This window comes from Pteropus medius, unplaced genomic scaffold (genome assembly GCF_902729225.1).
Source record: "Pteropus medius unplaced genomic scaffold, Ma_sr-lr_union100, whole genome shotgun sequence".
NCBI lineage: Eukaryota > Metazoa > Chordata > Mammalia > Chiroptera > Pteropodidae > Pteropus > Pteropus medius.
Window position 1 is genome coordinate 1,261,978 of NW_024347862.1, and position 22,001 is coordinate 1,283,978.

A 22,001-nucleotide genomic window follows, 5' to 3' on the forward strand; every position below is an offset into this window, starting at 1 on the left:
GTTAATATTACAACAGCATCATCTTGAGTTTCTCTATTTGCAGACAACTAACCATAGACCTCATGTGTCATGTTAGGCCCCAGGGGCCTAAGTGCACTCCTGTCTTCTAGCTGTGCTGTGGATTGTTGGTGAGGCCTCTGGTGAGCAGTGGCAAGGCAGCTGGGAGTAGAGTGTAGAGTCAAAGCTGGGGCTCTAAGTTCAGACAAACAGGGATTCAAACCCTGACTTGCTTCTTTCTACCTCTGTGGTCTTGAGCAATTGCAACTTTTCTGAGCCTCAATTTCCTTACCTGAAAAAAGAAGTTATAATAGTATTTAACTTTCAATAATGTTATGAGGATTGGAGATGATATTTATATGTTCAATAAATAGTATCTGCTAATAATAATAATAACAACAATAATCATAGTAATAATATAATAATAATAATTCTATGTTTTAGTTCCTGAGTTGGGCCTACTGGCTCTACCTCTAATTATTACTAGTTTATTCTCTTCTTTCAATGAGCCCATAATTGATAACCTCAAATCTTTGAAAACCAAAATATATGGACAGTATGTAAATTTTTAAGAGGGATTTCTAGATTCATTTCATTAAGTGCAGACATATGACAGAAAATACAAATATAATCTTGGAATTCTTTTTAGCCCTACTAATCACTAAGTAAAATGAAAAAAAAAATCACTGCTCAAACATTAAAGAATCTGTTAGAGCAACATAATTTTGTACTGGTGGCACTGTAAATTGGTACAATAATTCTGGAAAGCAACCTGGCAAAAGTCATTCATTCAGTGAACATGTATTCAGTGCCTATCAAATTCCAGATATTTTGTTAGTCTCTGGGGATACAGAAATGAATAAGGCCAGATCCTCACCCACAAAAGTTTATAAAATGGTAGGCATTATATAACATACCTCCTCACAAAAATCCATCCTACTTCCTGACTCAGTAACCCCCCAAAATTAACATCTTTTATAATGATGTGTATTGCTATGTCATCTATAATAGTAAAAGACTAGCCACCACTCCAATATCCAACAATTAAAAAATGTTAAAAATTATTATTTATTAATAGAGTAAAATTTAACACTGATATTAAAATTACAAATAAAACTATGGAGACATTTAAAACAATGTCAAATGAAAAGAACACAAAATAGAAAGCACAAAATAATAAGCAGATATCAGTAACTTTGATAAATGGTGTTTCATGCTGTGAAGGAAGCATAATATTGTGAAAGTCATTAGAGCTGCTAATGCATACTTCCTCCCCCAAATCCTGCATCCCAAACTTACTACTTCTTAGATTATGGTTTCAGGATAGGATGACAACTCTTTGATCCCTTTGAAGTTAAGCAAGGCCATGAGATTTGCTTCAGCCAATGCAATGTAAGTAGAAGTGCCACACAGCACTTCTTGGTAAGACTTCAACAGCTAGTTCTCTTAAGATGAACACTCCACCACATTCCGTTCCCTTGCCTATGCAACCAGCACACTTGATATTATAGATACTGCATCAGCCTGGATTCTTAAGTGAAGAGGTATGCAGCAGAGCCCCAGACAGTCTGAAATATATATTTAACATGAGTGAAAAGTAAACTTTGTTATTTTTAGCCCCAAAGATTGTTTCTACCAATATCCCAATTAATGCACATATGTGTATTTTTTTGCTAATCTTTAAATTTTATAGATCTTATGTTAATTCTAAAGTGATACTAAATGGTGTTATGGAGCTATGTCACAAATCACAAGATACTATGAACTTTATAACCTTGGACCTCACCGTCCAGGAGACCTCTTTATACTTCCATGGGTTTGAATAGCACCTGTTATGTTCTAATTCAGCAGTTCCAAAATTTGTTGATCTCAGGATCCCCTTTATATACTTCATAATAACTGAGGTTCCCTAAAAGCTATTATGTGTTGGTTATCACTATCAATATTTGCCATATTAGAAAGAAAAACTGAAAGATAATATTTATTAATATAAAATAACAATGAACCTTTTATAAAAATGTGTTCATGAAAAAAACATAATTTCAAAACAAAAAAATTTAGTAAGAAAAGTTTTTTTATTATACATTTTGAAAATCTCTTTAACGTCTGATTTAATATAATTCGGCTGGATTCTCATATCTGCTTTCGCATTCACCCTGTTGGAATAGGTTGTTTTGGTTGAAGTATAAGAAGAAAATCTGGTCTCACACAGATATATGTTAGGAAAAATGAGAAGTATCCTAATAGACTTTTCAAGTAACTATGAATATTCTTGTTATTACATCAAAACTTGACAGGCGGTAGTAGTTTCTTAAAGATTAATTGCAATATAGAATCTGAAACTATATTAACAAACTTCTCATAGTCTGTTATATAAAAATTCATTGGTCTATCTTGCTCTGTCAATGGCTCTTTTATCATGTGTGATTTTACAACGTTAGGCATTGGCCATTTGGAAAATACTGTTTTTTTTGAGTTGCTCAGATCATCCAAAAGTTGACACATTTCTTAATACAATATCAAAAAGTCATATTTATTAATATAACTACTGATCATATCAAAAAGTCTTTGTGTATTAGAAAGTTGTCAAGCTCATGATGGCAGACACACTTTTTTTTTTTAATATTCTGACTTTTGCTCAGAAGCACACATTTTATCATTGGCAACCAATACTCTCAGTTGTTTTCCTTTAAGTGACAGGCTTACTTTGCTCATTTTTGAGAAAATGTCTGCCAAATGCCCAACTCTGAATAACTGTGATTTGTCTGGAATTTGTTCTTTCAAGCAAAAACTGTGTTCCAAGAAAAAAAAGTGGCTAGTTGAGCTCATAACTTAATCGCACATATGTTTTTCCTCGAAATAACCATCATCCTGGGTTTTACGGGATATGTGCTATATGTGTACATCAGTTATCACACAAAATATTAAAAAAGTCTATATTTAAGAGTTGAGGTTTAACAGCATTAATATTTTTTACTATTGCTTTAAAGAGAATTCTTAAGTGAACTGGCTTTGTTATTTTTCTCAACATGAGTGTGTGTGAGTGAAGAATAATACAGTGACTACTAAGATGATTTGGTGCTTCTATCCTGCTAAGGTGTCAGTATTTTTACCCACCATTGCTTTTGTACCACCAGTGCTAATGTCAATAGAGTGGATAGCCAAATAGCATTCTTAGTATAAATATAAAAATAACTTTGACCCCCACAGGCTCCTGAAAAGGTGTCAAGCACTCCCAGGGGCCTGCAATCACACTTTGTGCACCAGTGTTCTACTCTATTGCAGAATTGCAGAAGTAGTGTGCTGCAATAGAACTAGCACTGGTCTTCTTCCTCATCCTGCCACTGAGTATCTATGTGACCTTGGGGAAAGTACTTTATCTATTAGGCTCCATTTTTCTTCTCTACAAAATAATAGCATTCATCCATTCACTTATTCAGCAGATACTTATTAGCTATTATATGCACTGTCTCTGTAAGGCACTAGGAATATAGCCATAAAAAAGCAAAGTTTTTGAACTCATTATATAGTCTAGAAGGGACTATATACCAAAATAATATATATGCATGTATGTATGTGTGCTTATTTAGATGAAAATAATGTATAAGCATTTAGCAAGTAAATGAGTGAAACAAGTACAGACTATTGTATGTGCTAGAAATGAAGTTAACCAAAGTGCTCTGATGGGAATGAGGGGGTGTGGCACAGTGGACCCCGAGCGGTCAAGGAAGCCTCTATTCCCAGAGTGCGACATTCGAGCTGAGACCTAAAGGTGAGAAAGTACTAGGCAGGTACCTTTACAATCTAATTTCTGTGATTTTGACAGTACCCAGTGGAAATTTCAAAAACATTTTTGAGTTGTAAAAAGGATGATGAAAGAGGAGTTAGAAGAAGATAAATAATATTAATATTACTTAACATTTATTGATATTACTTAACATATTACCTGGTAGTGTTTTAAGAAACTTACTTGTATCAACTCATTTAATCCTCACAATATTTGATGAAATAGAATTGTATTATTTCCACTTTGTAAAAGATAAAATTGAGATCCAGAGGTCATACAGATAGGAAATAAAACAGGGAGAATTAAAAACCAGATAGTCTGATTCAAGACGTATTAGCCATTACCTGAAGTACTTAGAAGTACTTTACTATTTTATAAACTTATAGAAATCCCCTTAAATATGGATGTTTATTATTACCATTATCAATATACATGTATTTAAAAAATACATGTATCTGAATAATACAAATTGAGTTGATTTTTAAAGTATTGTACAAATTATAGGATGTCATTTATAGATCTGACTAAAATTGGAAGAGTGATAAGAGAATAAGCTACATAGAAGAGATTAGGCAAAGACAAGTATGAGGGATAAATTGTCAGCTTTTGACCTTGTTTTGAACCTGAAAGAGAAAGGTTAAATGTCTGAGCATATAAACATCTGGCCCTCTACAGCTGGTGATACTTAAGGGGGCCATTCTAAGAGCAAAGCATGGAGAGCTCTGCGAATGCTTCATCTCTAGGAGGCAAATCTCAGGACTGCTCTTTTTAATCAACTTGCTCCAGCCGCCTCTGAGTTCTGAAAAATGCTTCCGCCCACCCCTTCCTGAAATTTTTTCCTACTTATTTAAAGAGTCCTCCCTTTGCACTCGTGGACACACTCATCTTGCCTAAGGAGAGTTGGTGCTCAAGGTCTGGTTGTCACTCTTGTGAGAGGCAACACTTCTAAGAGCTGATATTTAAATAATGTGCTTGAATGTTTGACTGAGCACCAGCATGGCCTGTGAATGCAAGTTTTTACTAGTGGTGGCTTCTTGTCTTGCTCTTAAGAGTAAAGTAATCAAGGGACACAGGTATGCTTGGTCTTGAATTTTCCTTTCAAGAAACTTCTTTATTTTCTGGATCAGCATGCTTTAAGTTTGTTTCAGTGTCTCAGGATGGATTTAGGTTTTGTTTGTTTGCTTGCCTGTTTTTTTAACCAGCAGACAAGGTTCTGGAGAAACCAAAGTAAAAGGCAAGCTGAACAAGAGGGCCTAGGAAATAAATAATTTTTGTAATTTGAGTGGTGATAGATGATGAACTAGACATGTCAGTTTGGGAAAAAAAAGTTCATAGAATAAGCACTGTGGAGGTTTTTGAGCTGCACCCTTGGCTCATTTCAATAAACACCTTACATTTCTTGTCAGCAGAGTCAATAAGGATTCTAAAATTCTGATTTGTTGTAGATTCATATCTCTTTTTCAGAGAATATATTGGGCAGAGAAAACCTGAATCTGGATATTTTAATCCTGTTCTGCTTGGATCCCCATTGCAGCATTCGTAAAGGGGATGGGAGTTAGCCTCTCAATCAACTAACATTCACAGAGCACCTACTATATGCAAGTATTATGTTGGGCTCCAGACATACACAGTGACCTAAGTAGATGCTGTCCTTGTGCCCAAGAAGCTGACCACTTAGCTGTTGCTATGAGTGACAGTTATATAAATAATTTAGTCTGCTGGCATGCAGATATGCTGAAGCCCATGCTATTAAAATAGACATAAAAACTACAATAAAAAAGCTAAAGGCATGTCATTCTAATTATAATTATTATTGGTAATAATTAAGCACCAATATGCATATCAAAGTTTGTGTGTGTGTGCACGCCAAAAGAAAATGAATATAGATTTCTTATGAGACTGTAGTATATAACAGTTTTAGATATAAACTCTTTTTTTTCCTCTACCCCAGAACACCAAGTTTTCATGTACTTATGATATTTCTTAACAAGTTTTAGGCAACAGTTTCCTATAAGCACTGTCCTAGGGGAGAGTAGAAAAATACTAAAACAAAGTAGTTCATCGTGTTATTATCTACATAATTGAATGTACAGCAGAAATAACCGTCTTGAAAATAAACACTTTGCATTTGTAAGTGTTGGGTTTTTGAGAGAAGAAAAGTATTAGGGCATAAAATGTATTCCACAGTAATAATTGGACAGCAAAGATGTGATGGTGTAAACGATTCCACACAACCAGAAGAGTTGATTAAAACCCTTTCTGGTTGCAATGGTTTCCAGAGAGATGTGGAAGAGGACATCAAGACAATGCCAAAGTTATGGACATAGGAGCCCACAAAATACCAGAGCTAAGGGTGAGCAAGTGGTAGATAGGAGATGGCAGAGGAATCTCCCAGTAAGTTTAATATGAGGAGAACGGAGGAGACTTATACATGTTTTACTGGTGTAGATTCACTGTAAGTAGTAGGCCACATCAGCTGTGGATTAGCCCAGGTGAAGGAGATGTCAGGACAAATGGGCTTGGGAACAGCTTCAAAAAACCCCGGCACCCCGGTAAGGACTTGAGCTCCTAGAGAGACACTGAAGGATGGGAGAGAGCAGATAGTATTCAAGTGGCCTGTGCTTGGGACAAAGACAATGCAGAGTGTTCACTCCTGGCTATCACAGAATGTGTTGGGATGATGGCTATCAGCAGAAAGCATCACAGTAAAATGACCAGGACCAGAAGAGGCAAGTTGCATCTTATGGTAACTGATAAAGGTGGAAGATGGAGATGGACCAGGTAACAACTCTCCCAACAGTCCAGGATAACACAAAGCATGCCACCCTCCCTCCTCTCTTCACAATGCTCACAGTTGGGGGGTGTGGACATGAAATGTGAGTATTTAGAGAAATATATATTGAGGTTTAAGCTATAAGAAACATCCCAGCTTGAGCTGTCCAGGTTAAGTTTTCCATAACAGAGTAGAAATGGGAATAAGGAAAGTTCAGTAATGGAGAAATATCATCTGGGCACACATGAATTTGTGATGTGACATGCTTGCAACAGTCAACATAATGCCTTGTTCCTTCCACAGTTAGCATTTTGTTAGAATTGCATCTGAGTGTGGAGCTAGTTGAGAGGTCTAAGGTGACATGTTGACAATAGGAGCTACAATCACTTAATTTATAGGTGAGCTGCAGTAGGAAATTGACAAACAGACTGAACAATGGACAGAATTTCTAAGTAGTTAATGTTGCAAAGAGACTATATATAATATACATATATATATGTATATGATGTCTATATACAAGATATGCAAAACATATATATATAATATATTTATATCTCCATATAATATATATCACCCAAATATATTCAATGACTGATATGATTTCTGTTTGTAGTGGGGAAACAAATCACATCAGCGACCAGGCTAAATATATGCTTTTTGCAGTGAATTGAAATTTTTAGTGAGTGCAAAGTTGCTTTGGATCATCTCTGCCAAGTTGATGCCTAGCATGAGTATGCTGTTCATGGGCCTAGACCAATATAAATATGGATACCACTGTATGAATTAGGCAGGAAAAGTGGGACAATTCGACAGCCCCTTGCTGAGCACAGCAGCTTCCATCCCCTGAAAGGGCCTGAATAGCCAAGTGCAGCCCTGATGGACTACAAGAAAGAAACAGCAGCCAGGGAAATGCAGATGCTTTGGAGATGTTTGCTTGACAGACTGAAGTTTGTTTGTCATCTGAACTGTCACCTATTAGAGTTTTATATAGGCACTTTCTATCGGATGTTACATAACCTTCTGGCTCACAACAGCCCAGTAGAATGGAACAGAGGCAGCACAGAGGAGAAAGGTACTGTGAGATAAAGGATAAGGTTCTATCTATCCCTTTAATGCAGTCTGTGATTCCTGCATTGCCATGCTTGAATGTACAATCAAGGGATGGAGATGCTTGCTCTTTAAGGTCTGTGTTAAACAAGGGAAGAAAATTAATAATGGCAAAGTTAGGAGAGCAGGAGAAATGAAGTACGTTGTGTGTGGGGCTGGACATTTTAGATAGTGCCCTGGAAAATGCAGAAAGCTCATTCCCATTTCTGTCCCTGATCTATGTGATTGACGTCGCCCCTCCCCTGCACCACTTACCCACAGAAGGCTGATAATTGAACTCAATTCTCCCCTTCTGGAAAGGGATGTAGGTTTAGTTCTGCAAGACTACAGTAGTCTTATCTATGGTTTTGCTTTCTTTGGTTGTAGTTACCTGCAATTAATCATGGTCTGAAAATATTAAAAGAAAAAATCCAGAAATAAGCAATTCATAAATTCAAATTGCTCACCATTCTGAGTAGCATGATAAAATCTTTTGTGGTCCTGTTCTGTCTCTCCTGACATATGAATTGTCCCTTTGTTCAGCATCTCTGTGCTGTATACTCTCCTCGCCCATTAGTTACTTAGTAGCTCTCTCAGTTATCAAATTGTCATGGCATCACAGTACTTGTGTTCAAGTAACATTTATTTTACTTAATAATGACCCCAAAGCCATTTACATAACTTTTATTACAGTGTATTGTTATAATTGTTCTATTTTATCAATAGTCATTATTGTTAACCTCTTACTATGCCTAATTTATAAATTAAATTTTATCATAGGTATGCATGTATAAGAAAAAGCATAGCATATGTAAGGTTCAGTGCTATCCATGGTTTTAGGCATCTGTTGGGGATCTTAGAACATATTCTTTGCTGGTAAGGGGGGACTACTAAATAATATGAGATGAAATGTTCACATGTTTGAAATCATGTAATGATATGAGCTTTATAGATATTCTCTGGGCATAGCATTGCTGGTTTGATCTATACAGTCTTCCAAGTAGGACACAGTTCTTTACTGACCCTTCTAGCAGGTAGAGGTTAAGTCAAGCAGAAACTAGTCAGAGAATAACCACTATAGGAATATCTTGCTATATCCACTGGATGTAGTCCTGAACTTTTACGTGTAAATTTTGGTGATGAGTTTTATTTTAGAGGCCTTAGGTAATCTGGCTATTTTAAAGAATTCTAAGATAAGAGTGAATAATTCTATTGGGATGGGATGAATCACTCTCTATTCTTTAATTTATCTGTTTGGTATGTTTAAAATTGTACATATTAAGATTTTCTTACCTTGCATATATTACCCACATACTGCTGAATCATCAGGAAGCATGAAGCAGAAATTAAGATTTTGGATATAAGTTTTCACACAATCATTACTATCTAACAAAAAGGTAGAGCCTTGTTAATAGGTTAAGGGGCTGTTCTAAAGTGTGTTCAATTTTCAAACCTTTGTAATGGTCATTCTTGTGCTATGTAGGGGTGACAACATTCTAAGACATAACAGGTTATATAAGGTGCATATAATCTAGAGCTGCAAATTCATATGACTAGATTGTTGATGCTGTGATAGTTGAGTGCTAATGTGGTGGCAACTATGTCAATAGAAGAGGAGGTATGGCTGGTGTAGTGTACTATTTACAAAGGAGCAGCAATGCTTTCCCTTAATTAATCCCCTCCCATATAGACTCTGAGTTTACCCATGCAAGTTTTGTTGGTCAATGAGACAATAGCAAATGTAACCTAAATGGAAACTTGAAAGTTGCTTGTGTTTTATGGCTTACCCTCTGCTGTTCCTGTGAATTCTGTGACTGCTACCATGAGAAGGAGTCCAGGCTAGCCTATTGGATAATAAGAGATATGTGGACAAGTCATCTTTATTGCCCTTATAGACTTAATCAACTGGCAAGTAAGGAAAGCCGACCTAGACCATATAGCCCCAGCTTAGCCACCAGCTGATCATAGTGATCAACCAAACCATCCCAAACAAGAATTGCCTAGGCAACCTACCAGAAATAGCAAAAAAATAAATGTTTGTGTGTTTAAAGCCACAATTTTGGACTGAGTTGTTATGCAGAAAAGATTAATTAATACACAAGTTAAGAACAATGTGTTAAAGTGTGTTTGTGTAAGTGGTGGGGGCAGTAGCTGGATGACAGGCATCAACAATGTATAACCCATCAATAAATTGATTATATAATGAAAAATTTAAAAACTAGAGAATTAATTAAGAAAAGCTCACATAGGATGATGGCTGAATTATACAAAGGCTTATTAAGTAGTAAACCTAGCTACATATATCAATAATCAAAATATTTATAACACAGGTGTGATGCTATCTCACAAAAGGATTAGCAAGCACATTGTAGCTATAGCTATAGGCAAAGTCTCAGAGTTGGTCCCATTCTTCACAAGCTTCCCCTCAGGCTCCACATTTTGTCCCTGTAGGCTGGTCTTTATCTGATGTGATAACTATGTCTCTAGAGCAGGTTGATTATGAGTGTGCCACAATACTGTTCTGTATTTATTAGGTCCAATTTATATTGTTTTAAGCATTTTACTTTAAAAGGTGCAGCTTCTACTATTATATCACTGATAATTTTTTTTCAGCTACTCCTATATTTTCATGTGCACATCTGCACATGGCATGGCACTGTGGGTGTAACATTTACTCAGCCTTGTTAGGAAAAGTCATTTTGCATTAATCTGCTATACTTCATATTTGATGTATAGTGTTGATCGATGCTGATCTTCACTAACAACTGAGCCATACACAGTTGTGTGACCTTTTTGTGGGCCATTTGTACCCACTTCTCAATTCTGGAATCTCCCTGCCTTAGTCAATTTGGGCTACTGTAACAAAATACCATAGACTGGATGGCTTAAACAACAAACATTTATTCCTTACAGTTCTGGAGGCTGGGAAGTCTAATATCAAAGTGCCGACAGATCTGGTGTGTGGTAAGAGTTCTCTTCCTGGTTTGCAGACAGGTGTCTTTTCCTTATATCTCACAAGGAGGAGAGAGCAAGCTCTAGTCTCCTTCTCTTCTTAGATTGGCACTAATCCCACCATGAGGGCTCTATCCTCAAGACTTTATCTAAACTCAATTACTTCCTCAAAGCCCTACCTCCTGACACTATCCCATTGGAGGTTAGAGTTTCAACATATAAATTTTGTGGGGACACAAACATGCAGTTCATAATACTCCCTTTAGTTATTTGTCCCCTAAACTTAATTTTAGACTTCTCAGAACTTTAAGGAACTCTGCTCTGCCTTCATGGCTATCTGGTCATCCACTTCCCTAGCCATATCTTATTCCGATTGAGCTGGCTAACTTATTCACAATGACAATACCAACTAGTGGCCAATATGACCCTTTCAGGAACAGCACTAGGTATGCACTGAAAGCTACCACCTCTGCCTTCTCTTGTCTCTCCTTGATTCAATGATTTCTCCAATCATCGATGACCCTTTGGTCAATTAATTTGAGTTTTCCTTTTAGCCCACTCAACTGACTATGTTTCTTATCTCATTTGTTTTAAATGTGAAGATCAATGATAGTCCTATTAATCTTTTTGTGATGATTGAAATTATGTGTCAACTTGATTAGGCCAGGGGGTACCCAGACCTTTGTTCACCAAAGTCTGGGTGTGCCTGTGAGGTGTTTTGGGATGAGATTAACATTTGAATCTGCAGACTGAATGCAGCAGATTGCTCTCCCTAATGTGGGTGGGCTTCATGCAATCGATTATGGCTTGAGTAGAACAAAAAGCTGGACTCTGCTACAAGTGTGGGAACTTCTACAGAGCTGTTGAGCTGAAACATCAGCTTTTACCTGCCTTCAGGATGGAGCTACACCATTGACTCTCTTGAGCCTCTAGCCCCCTGACCGCAGATCTTGGGACTTCTCAGCATGCATAATCACATGAGCCAATTCCTTATAATAAATTTCTTTACACACGCACGCATGCACACACGCACATACACACTTCTTATTGGCTCTGTTTCTCTGGAGAACCCTGACCAATATGTCTTTCTGAGGAAGCTGTTTTACTCAGGAGCTAACAGTACACCCTCTTCTCATTTTTTTCCTTTTATTCTTAAAAATGACCTTTCTTGTATAGTGATAGAATAAGGTATAAATAAATGGTCATCCTTAATATACATGATCTGAGTTGTACATTTAAATCATTACTGTTCTGGAAGAAACTGTCAACCAACATTCTAAAATTCTTTATTACTTTTCTGACCCAGGATAAATGAATTTTACTGACATTTGACTTGAGAAGACATTAACCAAGAAACGGGCATTCCTCTCATAAGCTATTAATGGAATTGTAAAAAAAAAAACCACAACTGCTTTGAGATAAGGGGTGGAAAGTGGTCAAAACAGAGAGATGCATAGGGTATAGTGTGAAAAGAGTATTATTGAGAGGAAACATAATTTGACGCATTATTCTGGGTTGTGCTCTAGGGGGAACAAAATTTAATTCAGAGTCATCTGAAGTGAAGCCTTAGTGACACCACTGAGTTGGGCCTTGCATGATTTAAAATGGACAAACCATTTAACCCTGAGATTGGGGGTGGTCTTGTGCTGGATAAGCTATAATTCTCAGGTGCTAATGGAGTAGAGAGAAACAGCTCCAGGCTCTTTTGGGCTGAGGTGAGAGAGAACTAGAAAAGAGGTTCTGAGCAGGTATACAAGGCAGATGTAGAAGGGAAACTACTCCAAACTGTCTTGAATATTATAAGCCTGTTTCCTTGTGATTCTTAATTTGCATAAAATTTTACTCCAAGATTTTCTGCCACTCTAGAATGATAGATTTTATCTCTTTATTTATGGACTTCGTTGTGCCAAAAGAATGGGTTTGGAGTCAAGCAGGGGGAGCCACACCCACAGCAGGAGGGGGGAAAGTAGACTCGGAGAAAAGGCTGAATCCCCAGGATCTCATGGACACATTTCAAGAGCTGTGTCTTAATGGCTGCTGAGGATCATTCTATATCAGATTTGCCAAGAGGTGCATTTCATTCTGGGTCTGTAAAGAAAAGGGTATTCAAGGAAGAGACACGCTCCTCTGGACCCTGGGGGTTTTCTGGTCTCAGGGGGTATGGTGAAGAGAACAAAGCTTTCTTAGAAACTGGGCTCCCTATGTGAGACTTTTCTGTTTCTTTTTCTGCTCTCATCTAGCAATCACTTAGCTGTTTCATGTTTGGGTTCAATGTGAAAATATTGGGAATTCCCCCTAGTAGATGCTAGATTGAGAGCTGTCTGCAGCCAGGAACTTTGTTTCAAGCTCTCCTGTGGTTTTCACTTCCATAGCATCTCTGTATGGCTGAGAAAACACGTTGGGGGCTGTGCTTGTGTAATAAGCCAGGAAGCCATGTAGGAAGCAAATTGCTTTGCTGTGGTGCCTCCTGGGAGTGTTTCAGGAGCTGTGGGTGGAAGATAGCATCTGAACAAAGAGGCAGACAGGGACCCAGGGCAGTGTGATCAGTGACAGCCTTGAGTGCCCTCAGGCTAATCTTACTACCTGACAGGCCCATCATACCACTGCACCCGCAAAGGGATTTGCCTTGCCCTGGTTAGTGAGACTGTCAAGGGAGTTTTTCTTTCTGCAGTCTGGTGTTTAAGTGTATAACAAGAGAAAAGTATTCTGAAAGTAGAACGGGAAAGGGAAACATCCAGATTTCCTAGAGCTCTTCTGTAAGCAGGGAGTACCATGGCCTCTCTATGCTTCTGATCCTTCATGTTACAGCAGGCAGCAGTTCCGTTACTCACAGAATCATAGTGTTTTGAGGAATAAAGGGGCTTCCGAGATCGTATAAACCAATGTGTGTTTCCTGATATGATTATCTTTCATCAATTTTGTCTTGAAACATGTTGATAAATGTTATGCCAAGAAAAAGTGTGTGTGTGTGTGTTATTATTATTGTATTGTATTTATGTTATTGATGGTAAGTGAATTGATGTTTAAATTTGGAAAAAGGCTAGGATAAAAGAGTTAAACAGGAAGTTTACTGTAAAATAATTTGTAGCCTTTAATATGCTAGCATATAGTGCAATGTTTCTAAAGCATGATTGCCCAAAACCTTCAATAGAAAAGACACATACACACTCATATACAACTTAAAGTCTCACAAAACAATATTTATTATACTTACTATATGTAATGGCCTGTAGTATCTTTTATTTTAATTTGTTTAACAAATATTCATTGCTATGCACTTAATTTCATGACCTATTTATTAATTGTTCATGACTTGCAATTTGAAAAACTGATATAGTACAAATCTTAATAAGGGAGACATATTATATGATATCTCTCCAATTTATTTGACTGTAGAATCCTTTCTGGTGGAGAACATCTGCAGGACTGGTGTTTCATGGAACACATTTTGAGAAATGCTGAACTAGTCCAATTCTTTCTTTGTGTAGCTCAGGTTGTGAGGACCAAAAAACAGGACATGACTTACCCAAAGTCATACCACAAATTTGTAGTGGCAGAGTTGGAGCCCCAAATCCAGATGATCTGACTCCCAGATTGGTTTGCTTTTTCTATATCATAATGCCATCCTAAGTAGAGTTGTTTTGAAAATTAAATGGTGCAATCCAAGTAAAACTCATGCCTCAGGGAAAATGATGATTATGGTTATTGCCATAATTAACAACAATTGATACCTGCCAGATAGAAGGTAATGGAGAAAGAAGCACAAAGGTGATTAAGACATAATTTCTTCACTTTAGAGACGTATTTACTACAGTGGGAGATAGAAACATATAAGTCACTGAGATATAAGCAGACCATGATAGAGACTTAAAGTCATGGTCAGAGGACATAGGAAAGTGGAGATGTGGAAACTGAGTCTAATGAACATGGACTATAGATCTGAGAAGGCTTTCAGGAAACAGAACTTTAATAAAGAGTTGAGGGTTGGCCAGGACTTTCACAGACATAAAAGGGAATGAATAAGTGTAAGGGTATTAAGGGCACTTCAGGGAGAGAGACAGCATGCACAAAGATAAGGGAGGTACTCAAGTATAAGATATTTGGGGAAGACTATGATTAGAGAAAATGCCATGGTGGGGGTAAAGCTAGAAAAATGGACTGGCCTTGTTTATGTAGGACCTGAGATGCCAGGATGTGTCATTTGTATTATTTTGTAAGCAATGTAGAACCAGTGGGATTCTCTGAACACTATTTCCAATAAGATTTTCTGGTATTCTAGAAGCTGGAAGACAAAAGAATATATAGAAAAGAGAAAATTCCGTTACGAACTTGTTTAAATAAGAGGTAATAAAGACCTAAACCAATTCAGAGAGTAGGGTTGAAAAGGAGGAAGTTTGGTGCAAGAAATATATTTAAGTTAGAATCATGGGGATTTGATGAGTAATGAGGTGAAGAAGAAGAGGAGAACAGTGAGCTGAAAAGATCTCTTGAGTGAGTAAGATGATGATAACAGTAATAGGTGTACAGGGCCTAGACAATGAAGTTTTGAGGGAAAGATGATGATATACTTGTAGGAGATGGGGCTGAAATTTCGAGCTATGAGATACTCTCAATAACTCCCTTCCTCAAAAAAAAAAAAAAAAAAAACAACAGTATTAACAGGGATTCTTTCTGGATCCTTGAAGATTGCCACCAGTTAACCCTGTCAAAACATAGTTTTAGGGCTACTAAGTAATTAAATCTTTCTGCGACTAAATTTGAATAGTTACAAAAGAAGAGTTTTCTGACTTCTTTCTTACAAAATCTTTTGCTCTGAGGTCTGTGTAATAAGTTTTTGTTCCCTGCTTCTGGTAGTCACAGACGTTGAAGACATTGTCTAGGACTGGAAGGCATTTTGTTATATCTGCAGTATTCTACAGTGGCAGAAAAGATGTTTAATGTTGGATGGCAATGGGTGAATGATAATAATAATAGTTATAATGAACCGTGAATGGCAATGAACTTGAAACACGGAATTTGGTAAAGAAATCAGCCAGCCTAAGGTGGTAAGCTCATGAAGGTTGGTCAAAAGTAAGTTTTCAAGGTAGAGAGATGTTATATTATGGAAGAATCTTAATTTTAAGAAGAAAAAGAGGGATATGGTAAGGACAAAAATAGAAAATAATTATATTCTTGGGGAAATTACATGATGCAAAAAAGTATTTAATGAAGGTTGTCTAGCATAAAAATTCTTGGTGAATTAAAATTGAGAAAAACTCAAGTCAGGGGAACTCTAAAGTTGCTGCAATAAGTCAAAGGAGTTCAAGAATGTTGTGGCTAGTATAAAGAAACTACAATAGTTATCAAGATAGTCAATAACTTTCATTTTGAAAAATATAACATTAATTTACTCTCTTGATTTAATCGTTTTAACATTTTAGACACTGTCAATCTTTTCCTTCTTTTCTGAAACTAATTATTTATGTAAATTTTTAAATTCAAGTATAATATATATAAAGAAAAGTGTACAAATCGAAAGTTTGTATATACATTAGTTTTTATAAAGTTAAAGCTCCCATGAAACCACCACCCAGAGTAAAAAACAGGACATTACCAGAACCACAGGATTTCTTCGTGTCCTTTTTTATTTACCTACCTGATCTTTAGACATAACCTTTGTCCTAAAGTCTTTATCAATTTATTTTGCCTGTCTCTACATTCGCCTAGATACTCTATATAAGTGGAATTATATACTGTGTATTCTTTAGTATCTGACTTCTAGTGCTCAATAGTATGTCTGTAGAATTCACCCATGTTTGGGTATAGCAATAGTTTATTCTCATTGCTGTGAAGTATTTTATTCTGTAGATATATCATAATTAATTTAAGCAAGTGTTAATATTTGAGTTATTTTCAGTGTCTGCCTTGAATAGTGCTGCTATGAAAACTAGCATACATGTTTTTTGGTGCTTATACATTTATATTTCTATTGGACATTTACCTAGGACTGGAATTTCTGGGTCATATAGTCACCTTTGATAAATACTGCAAAACAATTTTCAAAAGTGGTTATATCACTTTACACTCCCACAGGTAGTGTATGTCAATTTCAGTCATTCTATCTTTCAATAACATTTGGTATTATTGGTTATTTCAACGTAAGCCATGTGGTAATATTAAAGTATATATGTTTTTTACTTTTATTAGCATTTATTTGCTGCTGAATTGATTCCCAGGCCATAAGTTTTTGTTTCTTCATTTTCTTTTGGGGTATCTTTTTCCTCTCTGCAAATTCTTTTTCAGGTTTAGGAAAAATCTTCTCTTTTTCTGTAGGAACCATCTCAGTGTGACAGGGAGAGCTCGTACAGGGGTTAACCTGCCAATGAGCTCTGTAAGTATGGCACACATTGCTTCTATAAAGTGACACATCCTTCATACTTGGTGGCTTTTGGGATATACATATCTTTGATGGCCTAGGCAGGTTCATGAGTGTTCTTAAAGTGAACATGAAGATTTGAACCTCTTGATTTTTGTGATTTTGTGGGGTTTTCTGGATCAAGTGATTAAGGAACAATTTTTGGAGGTCATCTTGGGCTGCTTATGGGAAAAGATAATTTCAGTATTTTTAAATTCATATTTTTCTGATGGCTAATGAAATTAAATACTTTCTTATATCATTTTTAGCCATTTAGATATCACATTTTATAAAATGCCTGTTCAAATCTCTTGCCCATTTTTTTAAGGTTTTGCCCTTTTCTTATTTATTTAAAGGATTGTATTTATATTTTCTGAATGAGTTCTTTGATTAACCTTTCACTCTGTGGCTTGAGATTTCACTTAAAAACAGAAAATTTTAATTTCAACATAGTTCATATTATCGGTCTTTTTTTTCTATGTTAGTATTGTTTGTGTCCTTTTTAAGAAATTTGCCTAAATCAAAATAATGTAGTTTTTCCTTTTTTGGCAATGTTTTTGTCATATTTTGGTAAAAAGTTACGTTGGCCTCATAAAGCTAGTTAGAGTCGATGTGCTTTAAAATTTATTGCTTGCATTTATAATTTTTGGTTTCTTTTCTAGTCCAAAACATATGTAAACATATGTTTATATACGTTGCATTCTCTGCTAAAATTCTTCATTTTGTCTTCTATTTTCTTGAACATATTAATTACAGCTATTTAAAATCCATTTGTGAGAACCCAAATCTGTATCATCTGTGCCTGTTTTCTACTACCTCTTTTCCTTTTGGTTTTGTCTTTTAATATGTCTCACAATTTTCTTTTTTAATACTAGACTTTGTGTATAAATAATTTGGGAGGCTCTGGATGATCTTTCTGTAGAGTAGTTCATCTTACTCTCTGGAAGCCAACAAGAATAGAAACAGATCGTATCAATCTAATCAGAAAGAGAATTAACAAAAGTCAAGACTTCAGCTTGCAAAGCTACTTTCTGGGCCTTTCCCACTCCCAGGGTCTAGTCTTTCAAAGGTGTTGACTAATCAATGCCACAGAAATGTTAAATGAGTAAATAAGTAAAGAAATGTTGGTAATAGAGGGGAAGAGTAACTGTAATGGACACTTCAGAAAAAGAAATATTTCCCAGTATAATAAATTAGATTCAAGAAAAAGGGAGGATGGATCAAAAACGCAAACATTTTTAGATTGCATGCAGTGGTACTGCTGATAGCAGAGTCAGTCACTGGGAGCAGGCTTGAGTTATTTGTACTGTGGACCATAGAGGGAGGAAGTGGGCCTAATTATGAATTCTATTTTAAAGTTATGAAACATTGGGTGATATAAGACAATCCACGTGTCAACTTATGGTAGACAGTTGAAAATATGAGCTCTGGGTTGAGAGGTCTAGGCTGAAGGAGGAAAGGATGTCAAAATTACATTCTAGCTCACAGGTTACAGAATATACAAATTCCATAAAATTATATAACTTTGACAACTCTTTAGAGTGGCATTTATGATATAGCAAAATGGATTTGGACCAAATGAGAATGACTACAACTCAAAATTTCTGCCTATTGAAAAGTCCAGGTATGATTTAAGTCTTCTCCTAAGTTCAAGGAAAATTTGAATGAACACGTAGAAGGTATTTGTTCATTTTTCTGGGAGTAAACTCTCAAGAGGCTATCTTGTCTACTCACCTTCCTAGATCCCTCCTAATTCCAGGATTACTAAGCATGGTAATAGGGAACACTTCATATCTTTTTATAAAATAAATAACATTTATTCATTCTTTAATACTGTCAATATAAGCTCTTGACTATTTTTAAGGTTTTTCATTGGTTAATCCACAATCCTGACCAGTTAAATTATTCTTGCATTTGTCCTACTGCATATCTGCAAATTGATAAAATACATAATTCAGTACCAGAGTATGCAAGTTAGCTGCAAAACTCAATGATGTAGCCATTCTGCTTAGAAAGTTATTGAACCACACACATTTAGAAATCCATGATTTCCTATTGTAAGTTTGAATATATTTCTTGGAAGAAATGTTCTAGAAAGTCTCAGTGATAGCTCAAGACCACAGTTCTCTCTTTCTGGATGATGACAAAGCAGGGTGCCAAGTATTTGTGGTTTCAGCTGAGCCTCCAGCATGAATTATAACATTGTGTTCCAGGACCCCTTTAGTATCCTAGAGTCTGTAATAGATGTTTCTAGCTCTCGTAAAAATATTGACCAAATATCAAAGAAAGATGTTTTATAAGCTGAAGCTAATGCAGAGGGTCATTAACATTGTTATTAGAGACAATCCAGATGATTTAGCCAAGATCTTTGACAAGGGTATATAACTGTCTGTGAATAATAGGCAGCTATTTATTACCCATCTATTAATTAAATGAAGAATAAGGATGGGAGGGACTGTCAAAGTGTGTCTAAATGATGAGCTCATGAGTTAAGAGATTGCAATGACTCCATCATAGATGGGATACTCAGCTGCCCAGCTCAGGCAGTGGGAACACACACAACTAGAGACTGGCCTTATGCTACCTGATTGCTCTACCTCCAAATTTGAGTTGCATTTCTCCCAGAATTCTACCTAATGTGAACTCTAGGAATAACTTATGTCATTCCTACTATTGCGATACATCTTTATCAGTATTTTGGGCATCTGAAACTGATGAACATTATTTTTTTCTCTATTTTAGTATCACCATTACTGAGTTATTCCTTTTTGATAATATTAGGATGGTGTAACTATTACAGGAATAACTTGAGTCTCAGACTGAATCTTGCTTTGGTGGAAAATTCTAGGAGATTACTATGCAGTAATTTTTTAAAATAAAATACTACTTAATTAGAATAATATAAAGCAAATAATTTACCCTAATTAATAACTTCAGAAACAAATCAAACAATACAAAAATGTTGATTAATAAACAAGAAAAAATGCACACATAGACACACAAACGCCATGTATTGTTTTTCTTAATTAACTTGTAACCTATTTACCTGTCCTTCGAGCCTATTCACAGCTAGGCTTTATATAAAGCCACTTACATACTCTGGATCAATGTAGCAAGTTTTCTGTTCTGTCTCCCACATATCCCACTCATAGTTGGGGTGTTGAGTTAGTGTTTTTAAAGGTCTTTTTCTTATTGCTTGTACAGTTTTCTATTCTTTTAACACTATAGCATGTTCTCGAATCTGTCTTCCTATTTCTTTGTGGTCGGATGATTATAAATATCAATAACAATCTACATATTCACTATACAAACTTTTTGAATTTTTATTGTCATATGTCAGATGTATTTCCAAATGCTTTAAATGTGCTATCTAATTTAATACTCATAGGAGTTCAGTTTTGAGTTTTTGTATGAAGATATAGAAGCTTATGAAGATAAGAACTGGCTATTCCCATAGTGAGTGAATGGCATAGCTGGGGTTGAGGCACACCTAGTCTCTTTGAATTTCCTAGTAAACTCTCAAACTATGATGTGCCTGCAAATCACCAGTGAATTTTGTTATGGCACAGATTCTGATTCTGGGATCTGGGATAGGGCTAAAATTCTTCATTTTTAACAAGCTTTCTGGGGAGATGAGGTAGCTGGTTCTGGATCAACTCTGAGTAGCTATGGCCAAGATGGAATTCTTTCTTCCTTGACTAAGTGGGTGGGGACATGGAGGGTGGAAAAATTTGCCTCATATCCCCTGAAATTTGAAAGTGTCTCCTCAATTCTATCCCATTGCATTATCAGAATTCTAAAGGGGAAATAAATTCATTTCTTCTTTTTTTCCTGTGCCTCCATTTCAACAGACTGCCCTGTGGACAGCCACAGGGAGAGCTTTCTCTGTTGCAGAGGGTCTAATATGGGATATTGCCCCTCTGTTTTTCAGCAAACACCCCTGGATGATGAGTTGCTATTGGGCAAGAGCAGAACTTTTGATCTTCTTAGAAAGTCATTCTATTGTTTGCTTCAAAAATGCCCCGAGGCTGCCAGTTTCCCCAGTTGAGGCTTTAAACATATGATGGCCATTTATCTATTTTCAGTCCTTTCAAATTCCTTCTCATTCTTGTGATTTGGGACAGGGGAAGAGGGCAGCACCTGAATGGCCGCTACTCACCATTCATTATCCAATAGATCTCTATTAAGCCAAAGAATTTTTTTCCAATTGTTTCTTTCCTTCTAGGGATAAAGACCTCCTTTCACCCATTATGCTTCTGATCATTTTGCTGCCCTTTTCTGAAACTTCACTTTGTTGGCTCTGCTTTCTTTGAGGCAAAGATGATCAAAGCAGCTCTAAGCATGCCAGCAATTTTTACAATAAATAGCATTTTCTGGGTTATTTTTTATTCCCATTTTAATGCAGCTCACTCACCTTGCTTCTTCTTTAAACTGTCCCTGTGCATTTTCTATGGCTTTATATCAAACAAAAAAATCACTTCAGATTATATCAGAGTACTTGCCCTATCCCAAATTCACCTTAACTTAATGTTGAAATTGGAGAGATTCAGTAAATTACATTCTCCACAAAGGTTTTCCATTTATCCCCACCGCACCCCACCCCGCTTTTTTTTTTCTGGAATTTTTTGGGAGCATAGTTACTTGCCTTGGACAATGCATTTAATAGGAATTGAGAATTTAAGAGTTATTCAAATCTTCATCAAATCACGTCAATTTCAATCCACAACATAGTGTTCCCACAGCCCATATTACTTCCCACTTTCTGGGACTTCTCAACAGATTATCAGTCACCTACCAGTTGTATCCATTTCTGCTTTCCTAACTCTAACTTACTATTATTATAACTGCTATGACTACTTGCCATATAAGGAGTAACTCCTATTAATGGCTAAAATTTACTGAGTACTTACCATGTGTAAGGCACATTTTAAGAACATCACATGTTAACTCTCTTGATCCTCTGTACAACTCATTGAGTAAGTTCAATTACTATTCTATTTTATGCATTAGAA